At 35.5% G+C, this 10,000-nt stretch overlaps 1 protein-coding gene across 2 annotated transcripts in view; it reads left to right on the forward strand.

The window, feature by feature from the left end:
- Nucleotides 1–32: 32 nt before the first annotated feature.
- Nucleotides 33–10,000, forward strand: part of LOC144967004 (potassium voltage-gated channel subfamily KQT member 1-like) — a 150,397-nt gene continuing 140,429 nt past the window's right edge. For both annotated transcript variants that reach the window (XM_078903729.1, XM_078903730.1), the window contains exon 1: nt 33–292. The gene's annotated coding sequence lies outside the window, so the exon portion shown is untranslated. The remainder of the gene's footprint in view (nt 293–10,000) is intronic.

Genomic DNA, 10,000 nt, shown 5'->3' on the forward strand with positions numbered 1-10,000 from the left:
TATACATAGACGTCTATAATGATTATTTTTTTTTGTAAACTTTTAGTTCTTGTAAAACTGGCTTTAGATCTACTTATTGACATTCAAACAGCCTTGGTCTGTGTTTGGTACTTTCCGTCTGTCCAGTGATTTATTGGATCCTCTGTTTTCGATCATGTTAAGGAATGGCATTCTGTGGATTTACTGTGTGACTGTGTCTACCGTTATATAAAATGACAGATAGAATAATTCAACGACTTGGTCATCGCTGACATGTGGACAAAGCAGATTGAAAGACTCTCTTTTCAAATTGGTAAGTTGGCCAGAAAATATAATGTTTTATTCTTTTGATATTTGAATAGAAAACAGAAAGAGTTATATGATATTATAGATTTAGCATATTAACCATACGACATTCTAATCTATAATGGTGTTTGATGAACCCCAATCAATATTGAGACATAGAAGGAAAGGAAGAAACACACAGAACGTCATATTGTCTAAAGAGCAGGGACGGCTGGTAATAATGGGCAGGGTGGGCAAATACCAGCCTGTTTTTTCAAGTTACATGCTGTATTACCAGGTCCGAAATAATCTAATTTAAATTAGATAATTTCAAAAGTTACTACTTAAACTTGATACTTCGTACTGAAATCAATTTGTATGTATTTTTGATAGATTGCGAATCACCATGCACCCCGTAATGCATAAACCAGGATACGCTCCTGTTCTTTTTTATCACACCCCCCCCCCCCTTTCCCAACCACTCCACTCCGCCCACATCGTCATCTCATCGTCACGTCGCCTGACGGTGATTTTGCTGTCTGGCCTCTCTAGTTCTAGGTCGGGCTAATTCAAATGAGCCCACCTTATAAACCAGTGAGCACTAAATAGAGATTTTGGCAAACGAACTTTTTCTTATTTATTGCCTTACTTGTGCTGGTACCATTGATGTAATAACATTGGGAAGGTTCCAGTATTGAATTAAATTTATCAATTTACTAATATTATATCAAGTTAGTATTAACTTGTGTTGTTTTAATATATTTGTTTATCCATTTAAATTATTTCTTTTTTTTTTCTCGTTTTCTTTAGTGCTTCTCAAAATTCATTTATTTAAATTGTCTTATTTTTTTATTATTTTTTTTTTAAAACAAATTAATTTGTTCCTTTTTAAAAAAATTCTTAAAGTAATTACCGCTGTATTTTTATTGCCAGACTAAATATTTTTGCAAAACAATGTATTTTCTATTGCATTCCCTCTAATAAAACACTTTTATTCAGAAGTCACGACTAAATAAATATATAAAATAGAACCACCATTTTGGTTTACCCAACAATTGAATTAGTATACGAGAAATACTCTTCTGAGAAAGGAGAGAGTTGAATTCTAACTAAGTTATAGAGGAAATAAAGACGTTTAAAGGAAGGGTGGGCAGATTCCGTACTTGCCCGTCCTGAAGCTAATACATACATAAGATAGTTCGCGATGAAGAGGCTAGGGGTTGGTTGGGTAAGGAGTAAAGATAACACGGTCGTTATTGTTATAGTCTAACGAATGCATGAGGAGAGATTGGTAGCATTATTTTGTCTTAATTGTATTGTATGAATTTTTGGCGAAAGCCTAAGATTATTAAACTTTGTTTTTATTTGTCTTTTTTTTGACTATGGAACTGATACTTGTCATAGCAGACCTGCCTACTTGAAATTGGAAAATAAAAATCGTAGTTTTCAGGGTTAATAACATCGTAGATATTTTAACTATCCTTTAAAAAATCACCGGAATTTTCGTCTATTAAGGTATCAAATTTTTTAAAAACGAGAAAAACTGATTGGAAACGTAATAATGATGGTGATGGTGGTGGTGGTAATAGTGATGGTGGTGGTAGTAATGATGATGGTAATATTATTATTGTTATTATTATTATTATTATTATTATTATTATTATTATTATTATTATTATTATTATTATTATTATTATTATTATTATTATTATTATTATTATTATTATTATTATTATTATTATTATTATTATTATTATTGGTGGTTTTACGGTTGTTGTATTTTTTGTGGTTATTAATGGTATCAATTTATTGTTTGGTTCCATTTACCATTTTTTTCCACTTTCATGTATGTTGTCATCAAATTGTATGATTTAATGGCGAAAGCCTAAGATTGAATAAACTTTGTAATATCGTACGGTAATCATCATTGTCGACGACATCGTCGTTGCCATCATTATCATCATCATTAACAACAACAACAACATTAACACCAAGTACTACAATAGCAATAAAAACAATATCAACATCATCATATAATTTTCGTCATCGTCTCCACAACTATCATTCTAACCAACAGCACCACCAAAACCACTACCATAATTACATCCTCCCTCACCGTCTCCTCTTCCTCCTCCTCCTCCACCACCACCGCTACCACTATTCCAACCACTACCACCACCGGCACAATCATTCTAACCACCAAGAGAGCAGTAAAAATGATGCAATTTGAGCTCTGAATGAAACTCTAGTCATATCGCGGTTGTTGCTTCTCGATGAAAACTTTAAAGTTACTACGTACTTCTGAAAATGTAACAGAAACATCAATCTCGCCGTTGAGGGATTAAAGCATCTCTTTAATTTTTCGAGTGAACGAAATGGACTTGTATTGTCAAGGTGTTGTCGCATTTTGTCTCGTCGTTTTATTTTTTATTTTTTGTTGTATTCTCTTTCGTGATTCCTATTTGATTACGTTTGGAATAATTACAATCTACTGGTATTGTCATTTCATTGTGAATGTGATTATTTGTGGTTGAAATATTTTATTTTTTAAAAAGTTGAAATATATATATATATATATATATATAATATATATATATATATATATATATATATATATATATATATGACCGAATCATCTTTGCCCCACCACTATAAATAGGCTAGAACCGCCACTGCTAAAGAGATATTATAACACTTACACACACACACACAAACACTCACACACACACACACTCACACACACAGACAGAACGTCATTGTCTAAAGAGATATTATACCACTTACACACACACACACACTCACACACACACAGGCAGAACGTCATTGTCTAAAGAGATATTATACCACTTACACACACACACACACACACACACACACACAGGCAGAACGTCATTGTCTAAAGAGATATATATACCACTTACACACAGACACACACACACACATACAATATATATATTATATATATATATATATATATATATATATATATATATATATATATATATATATGAATCGTGTTGGATACAAATATGGTAAGAATAGTGCTCGACATGTAGCAATGGAGCGAATTATTATTTTACTATTTACCATCTATGATATATACTCACAGCATCCGTTAACACACAATACAATATTATGTAAACGTGAACATTTATAGTCTGATTGATATAATTTAGTGATAGCTCATAACGAAGACGGCTGTCTAAAAAACAATAACAAAAACCCGAGTGACGTCAAGTTCGTTCCTCATATATATATCTTGCTTGGGCAAGTTTATTAACCCCCAGTTTGCTCACTTGGACAACATGGGAGATTCCTGTTGACATCAGACAATATGTTTGATGAGTTATCTAAATTTTTTCATGGATTGCCTAGGCGACGATATCTTTTGATGCCGTGGCAGAAGGGATTAATTTTCTATTTTTTATCTTTAGCCCTCTCCTTACCACCTACAGTAAAATCGTCACATTCGTTACGACACAATATACATTTTTCTTATTCAGATTTATTTTGTACATCACAAACTTTGAATAATGATCTTTGTTTAATTAATAAGAACATAAAGTTGTTTTGTAGAGAGATTTGTTTGAGTTTAAAAAATCAATTTTTCTGCTGGGTAAGCCTGTCGTTTTGGAAAAATACTGAAAATGATCGGTAAGGAGAGAGTTAATTTGATGGATGATTTGATAGTCATAAGAAATGTTTTGCTGGTGCTAAGAGCATTATTTCAAAAGTTTGTAGGGAAATGAAAGTAACAACATGAAGCTTCAAAGCATGAAAGGCACTCTAAAAACATTTATTTGTTGAAAGCTTCACACACACACACACACACACACACACACACACACACACATTGAGTTATGACGACTTACGACATATTATGTGACAGTCACTATCCGGCATGTCATCAATTGGATTCAATAGTCTGATGTCACGTCGCCCAGCAACGGCGGCCATCTTGGTTCTAAACAAAGAAAATCAGTACTTCTTAATTCTTCATGCTGGCTAGAACTTTTCACATGTCTTGTGATCAGAATGTGTAAAAGTCAAAACATGATCAGATTTATAATGATTTTTTTTTTCATCTGGATACGCTTTAATGTTCGTCGGAGAAATGTCTCATAAGGGCGTCCGCCATTATTCCGATAGTTTAGAGCCAGTTACTAAGTTACCATCGTCATTACGAGGGAAGTGACGTCATGACTGTTGAAGCGTATTGGCATGAATCACTGCAGTAGAGCGTCTCCTTCGCATAGATCCTAACAGTGTCGTATTAGTTAAAGTTGAGGGATGCTGCCATGCCCTACTCATTTCTAACATTGAGAGTTTCGACTGATAATGTACCAAATATGTGTCAGTGCATGACATAATCAGTCGGAAGGTGAACATTTCAGACTTGCATTGTTTGCATTTTCTGAAAGAATATGCTCCCCAGAGCATTTTAATCTTTATTTGAAGTAAATCGGGTGATTTTTCATGAAGTTATGGTCAGATGTATGGGAAAGGTATCCAGCAACTTTTCTCAAATTTCATAGTTTTTCAACTTGACTAGCTGTAAAAAATATTTAGAAGTGAAATTCAGCTATAATATTTCCCAAAGATGTACAAAAAGGGTTGATTGAACCATTTATGACAAAAACTCAATTTTTCATCAAGATTGACCTTCTAACTCAACTTGACAATATCTCAGTTCAAACCTTTTCACCATCCGACTGATTGTGTCATTCAATGTACCAAATGTGACCCTTCGCCTGAAAACGGTATTAAGTCGGGATGGTTAAGATGTTGAAAATTGAATTTATAGCCAGAAATATCAGACTTGTGTTGAGTTTTCATGTTTTATTGAAGAGAATGGATACCATATTTTAGGGTACTAATGCCAACAATTTATATTTTTGACCAGTTTAACATTTAATTCGGCTTTTAAGCATTTGGTTTGTTCCGACATAATACCGTTTCGAGACGATGGGTCACAAATATGTTCTATAGAGTTCAGGTCTGGGGAAAATGCAGACGGTGGGTTAATGATATTGACTTTATTGCTGACCAAGCCTAAATGTCGGGTGATAATTTATAGTCCTGTGAGAATGGACATCGTCATGCCGAAACGTCAAGTTTCGATGTCATTGGAAAAAAGGTTGGGCACATACATGTACAATTTCTTTGGTGTATCGTTTCCGAATTAGATGTGAAGCGCATTGGGCATGGTAAATCTGTGGAAATACGCTCAGATCTATTTTATTTAGTATCTAAATTTCATGAATTTTATATTAGAATACACGTTTTTACAAACTGATTGTCAGTGATTGAATTCAGTTGACGGGTGTTTTGTGTCAGTAAGCGGTCTAGTCGTATGACACTCTCCTTCGGATCGGACGGTCCTGGGTTCGAGTTCCGTTCTGAGTGGTACATAGTTGGGTTTTGGAAAGGACTTTTTATTCATATATTCCCTCAACGTACTCAAATGTAAAATGAGTGCCTTGCCCTTACGTTAACAGCGTTGTCTATATCTGAAAATAATTATTGTATTATCGCCAATCAGGCTACATGCATGTCAAGTGTTGCTGTTTGTTCCCCTTGTCAAACGCCTTGAGCACGTAAAGGGGACAGCGTGGTTCAGCGGTATGTCTTTGCTTTGTACCCGAAAGGTACCGAGTTCGAATACTCGCTACGTTGTGTGGCCTTGAGCAAGTCACTTCGCCTTAGCTCCGTTTTCGGCTCTGCACTGCGGCTGACGCCTGGGTTATTTTAGACTTCCCCTATGGGACGAATAAAGGGAATTGTATTTAAAGTGGATGTTGTTGCGCTATATAAAAATCTCAAGTTATTATGTTGATAGTAACAATTCATGAACCAAATGTAGATAGGCGTCAATTAAACAGTCTGACAACTACAACGATTAAAGTAACGATACCGATATCTACCCGTTATCCATATCGCATAATCTACGACACACTTTGATGGAAACTAAGACCGCTGCAATCCGTGGGTTATTGACACAGTAATCATCAGGTTCTCCCACGGAAAGTGTGGCTTTGTGTTAGCTATCTAGTGACATCTATGGTATAACATATCTTGCTCCTGATCACATTCTTAATATTTCCATACTGTTTATAAGCAGAGTACAGGGTTGCAAGCGGAACTAGATGAATCTCATGCAGTGATTATTTCATTGTTGTCTTGGTTCTTAAAACCGCCTATCATATTACTGAAATTTACCAAGTTTATCTTCTTTTCTGCCAATAGGGAATGAGATTAGGGGAAGAGTAGCGTCCCTTGATTGGACGTGGATAAGTTATTTGTAAACAAACCAACTACAAGCCAAGCGATCCAAATAAAAATATTATTATTCATATTTCTGTACAAAAATGCATAACGTTGATTATGATATGTATTTTTGTACAGAAATATGAATAATACATTTTGTATTTGGAGCGCTTGGCTTGTAATTGGTTTGTTTACAAATAACTTCTCCACCGGTGACGTCAAATCAAGGGACGCTACTCTTCCGCTAATCTCATTCCCTATTAAGGACACTGTAAATGATATGTTGCAATTTTCCAATTTTCTTTGAGGCCATTGACTGATGATATAAAACCCCCTTCAGTATTTTTCTCAAAATATCTCAAAATGGTCCACATCAAGAACATTGGATTATCATAACCTGCACATGGGTTCTGAGACTTTCGCACATTCCATTTAACACAATTTCATCAACTTTATCTGTTGGCAGCTGCTTTGCAATTTTGTTTTAACCCTCTCCGTACCAACCAGAGGAAAATCGTCACATTCGTTGCGATACAACCAACATTTATCTTATTCAAATTTCTCTTGTACATCATAAAATTTTTAAAAAATGAACAGTGTGTTGTAGAGCATGTTTTGCTAAAGAAATTATGTATCGGAAGAACTTTACTGCTATTGTGTTTTAGCGATAAAAAATATATTTTTGTGTTAGTTGGGTGTGAAGTTTTGGGGAAAATCCTGAAAATGGCTGGTAAGGAGAGGGTTAAAAGCTTTCAACCTACTTCAATCTCATCACATGTATGTTATCATCCAACATTTTTACCTTTTCACTGTATGCTATATAACAAGACAAGTGTATTATTTTGATCAAAAAGCATCTTATCATCTATCTATTAGATTACTTTTACAGTTTGTGCTTTGGAAATGTCAATCAGCCCACTGTTTACCTGGCCCCAGACATTTCCCCTGTATTTTAATGACTCTTAGGCATTATGTCGACTTTTGAAATCCTGTCATTTCTGGGATAAATAATAATAAATGTAAGCTTCAATTTAATTACAAAAACAGATCAAATGAACGTTTCGGATTTCCCCTTTATCAACAAAACAGGATGAATAAAACACCACAGATGAATGAGATGATGTGGTAGTGGCGTAGTTAAGATGAATAAACAAAACATTGGTTGGCAGGAAATAGTGTGCTCCTTTGTAAGGAAGCACGAATTAAAATAGAATACTAGATATTTCTAAAAGGTGCGCAATTAAGGGGAGGCGGGGAGGAACTGTGTAATGCAGTTTAAAAAGTGAAATATAAAAACGTGAAGACTGTTGTTGGAAAATAAATACAATGGAATTGACAATAAATACAGTTGATTTTCTTACCACAACTTGTTTTCACACACGGATAACTGTATGTTGCTGTGTCACGGGTCAGGGGCATAGCAATCTAGATATAGATAGCATTGGTCAGAGGCTATAGCGGCTTACACTTCATGTTGGGCCACACAGAAAAATCAACAGAGCATTTACCAAGTTACACAGACAACGTTGTTTACCAATATGCCCTCATTAAATGATGGCGGGTATAATATCGAATGAAAATAGTTCCCTCCCCGCGAAATTGCGGGCTTTTTACTAGTATATTATATATAAAATGGAAGAGGAATTTGCTGCCATATCTATCGGAACGTTACATCTTCTCTTCTTTACATGAAAATATCTAGTTTGGTCGTTGTTGGTGACCTAGTTGGTGATAATTGACATTTCTAGCCAAAATGGCGTGTGTTTGGAGATTGCTCTTTAAAATCATCACTTGTCTGTGAATGATTAATGACAATATCGCCGAGCACAAACAAAACGCCCTTTTTCATTTTGATCAAACATTTTAACTCGAGACACTGTATTTTTAAATGACGGTCAACTGAACTAACATGAAGGTCCGAATACCATTGGAATGGATTGGTCCAAATCACGTGAACTGTGGAATTCGTTCTTCCAGTCACGATAGAACAGGAGTGTCTGCATAAAGTTTATATCTTTAATATTTTGCTTGTTGACAGTTGATTTACAATGATGTGAGAAATCAGCTTGTTTATGCAATTCATTATCGGTTTTATTGCTTAACATCTTGTATACATCCATCCCTCTAACTCGCAGGTTTTAAAAAGTGTGTCAATTCATCAATTTGTTTTTTTGTTTTTTCGATGACTACTATGTTACTAATATGAATCTGTGTGAATGTGTCTATGTCTATATTTTATTGTTATAAATGTGTAACCAAATGACAAATTGCCACTTTTTTTTTTAGGACAATAAAGATTTAGTATTATTATTATTATCATCAATTGTAGAATATTTCAGGCCAATTTATTGGGAAGTGTGTTTTGTTGATGTGTGTATGCATGTAGATTCATTATTGCGTGTTATTTGATACAGATGAAGACATGAAAAAGGACAGACTTGTGATGTGTGAATAAATATAAACTTCATTTCGTTTAACCCGCTCTGACGATCAAATTGAGTATGGTGAAGCATGTTGTGCATACTGTTTGTTATGGTAGATATATGCAATCAAGGCAGGCCATTATTGAAATCAACAGATTTCTTTTCAAAATCTACGCGAAATCTATCAATTATATGGTGAACAGACATACTTCTCTCTTCTCTACTCATGCTCTCTCCTCCATTTTTCTTCCATCATCTCTTTCACATCTCCAAATCTACTCAATTTCTTCTTCACATCTCTCTCTCTCTCTCTCCTCTCTCTCTCTCCATCTCTCCTCTCATCTCTCTCATCCATCTCTCTCTCTCTTTCTCTCTCTCACCATCCTCTCTCCTCTCTCTCATCCTCTCCTCCTATCTCTCTCTACTCTCCATCTCTCTCTCTTTCTCCATCTCCATCTCTCCTCTCTCTCCTCTCCCATCTCCCTCTCCCCCCATCCCTCTTTTTCTCTCTCTCTCCCCCCTGGCCCCAATCCTCGACAAACCAATCATGCCCATCAAATGTCAAAATACACACCCCCACCCCCCCCACTCCACCCCTCAACCCCTCAGTGTTATTTTTTAGTCAATGTCGATGTCGAATCGACCAGCCCGTTTAATAAGATCTTATCTAGGTCTTGTCGCCATCGTTATCGATATAGCCAGTCTCCTTGTCAACTCCACTGGCTTGCCTAGTCATCGATACGCGAGACCCAGGCTGTAGCAGCAAGTACAACTCATCTCTTCTCTAACGCTAGCTACGTAGTTGTGATGATACTGAGACCAGGAGTAACACAAGTAAATCTTCAGCTTTCTCTTAATGTAAACAACGGAGTGGATGATATCAGGAGCAGTTGCACAAGTAAACTATCTCTTCTCTACGTAGCATACGAGTGTGATGATACTCGGCCCCGTCAATTAGCAGTAATAAATCATCTCTTCTCTAATGTACAACGATTGTGATGATACTCGAGAGCAGCAGTAGCAGCAAGTAACTATCTCTTCTCTAA

The sequence above is a fragment of the Berghia stephanieae genome, chromosome 3, assembly GCF_034508935.2.
Source record: "Berghia stephanieae isolate SIO BIC M18660-M18661 chromosome 3, UCSD_Bste_1.3, whole genome shotgun sequence".
In the NCBI taxonomy this organism is placed as follows: Eukaryota; Metazoa; Mollusca; class Gastropoda; order Nudibranchia; family Aeolidiidae; genus Berghia; species Berghia stephanieae.